The sequence below is a fragment of the Sinocyclocheilus grahami genome, unplaced genomic scaffold (assembly GCF_001515645.1).
Source record: "Sinocyclocheilus grahami isolate Dianchi unplaced genomic scaffold, SAMN03320097.WGS_v1.1 scaffold319.1, whole genome shotgun sequence".
In the NCBI taxonomy this organism is placed as follows: Eukaryota; Metazoa; Chordata; class Actinopteri; order Cypriniformes; family Cyprinidae; genus Sinocyclocheilus; species Sinocyclocheilus grahami.
In genome coordinates, this window is record NW_015505498.1 from 1,552,830 (window position 1) to 1,554,596 (window position 1,767).

Below are 1,767 nucleotides of genomic sequence, written 5' to 3' on the forward strand. Positions count from 1 at the left end.
AGACCCCGATGAGGACGATGAGCATGCAGATGAGCTTCCCTGAGACCTTTTCTGATAGTTTGTGCAGAAATTATGCAAACCGATTGTTGCAGCAGCTGTCCGGTTGGCTGGTTTCAGACGATCTTGCAGGTGAAGATACTGGATGTGGAAGTCTTGGGCTGGTGTGGTTACACGTGGTCTGCGGTTGTGAGGTCGGTTGGATGTACTGCCAAATTCTCTGAAACGCCTTTGGAAACTGCTTATGGTAGAGCAATGAACATTCAATTCACGGGCAACAGCTCTGGTGGACATTCCTGCAGTCAGCATGCCAATTGCACGCTCCCTCAAAACTTGCGACATATGTGGCATTGTGCTGTGGGATAAAACTGCAGATTTTAGAGTGACCTTTTATTGTGGCCAGCCTAAGGCACACCTGTGCAATAATCATGCTGTCTAATCAGCATCTTGATATGCCACACCTGTGAGGTGGATGGATTATCTCGGCAAAGGAGAAGTGCTAACTAACACAGATTTAGACAGATTTGTGAACAATATTTGAGAGAAATAGGCCTTTTGTGTACATAGAAAAAGTCTTAGATCTTTGAGTTCAGCTCATGAAAAATGGGGGCAAAAACAAAAGTGGTGCGTTTATAATTTTGTTCAGTGTACATTTTTTGCATAGAGTTTTCTATGAAAACCTTGCAACCACAATGTTCTTTTTATCAACCACAAATACCTTTTTTGGTCATACTTTAGTTTGGGGATCAATTCTCACTATTAACTATGACTTTTAATTCAGTAAACTTCTAATATGCTGCTTATTAAAGGAAGGACAGGCGATTTTGGAGAGGCTAGCAATAGCAAGCTAGCTTTGAAAACATAAGATCCCACCCTCCCTGCAAATAAAAACATTGAAGCAGCAACATTGTCTGCAATGTTGTCACTCACCGGTCTCGAGTCCCACAGAGGAGCTCCGGAAGGATAAAAGAAGGAGTGACGACAGTGTTGGACGAGAGAGGACCAGGCCTGGATTTTATTTTGTGTTTTGGTTCTGTTTTGTGTTTATTTTATTATTAAAGTTTTGTTTAAGTGTTCGCCGGTTCCCACCTCCTTCTTCCTGTGACTACGAACGTTGTTACATTATCAAACAATCTAAACTTCTTATTTATTACTGAAACCTGGCTTACAGATCTAAGCCCCCTATCTGAACTTTCCTCTGTATACTGTAATCCCTTTAGCTGCCCCAGAACTTCTAGTTGGGGCAGGGGTGTTGCTGTCTTTTTTGAGGACCTGTTTAAATGCAAACTTCTGCCCATTAATGCCTTCTCTAGTTTTGAGGTATCATTGTGCAAAATAGAACTTTCTAATCCACTTCTTTGAGTTTTGATATACGGACCTCCAAAAGCTATGCCTTTTTAAAGGAGTTATTTAGATTTTTTTATCTCATGTGGTCCCAAGTACTGATAATCTCTTGATTCTTGGTGATTTTGATATATATCTGTGTTATCCTTCGAGACCTCTTGTAAGAGATGTGATTGTTTGCTCTAGCCCTGTAAACCAGTCTTCTGCCTACCTTTCTCAGTCTATTAACCCCTCCACTGCCTTGCAGTGATCATGCGTTTAAAAGCCATATCAGTTTGAACTTCTGATTTACAGTTTTCTGAGAGCACACATCCGAAGCATGCGCACAGAAAGTGGCTGTCACACAGTATGTGAGTATTAAATTAAGTTAATGTCTTATTGAGCTTAAACTGTCAAATACACACAGGTTTGTGTTAAAAACACACA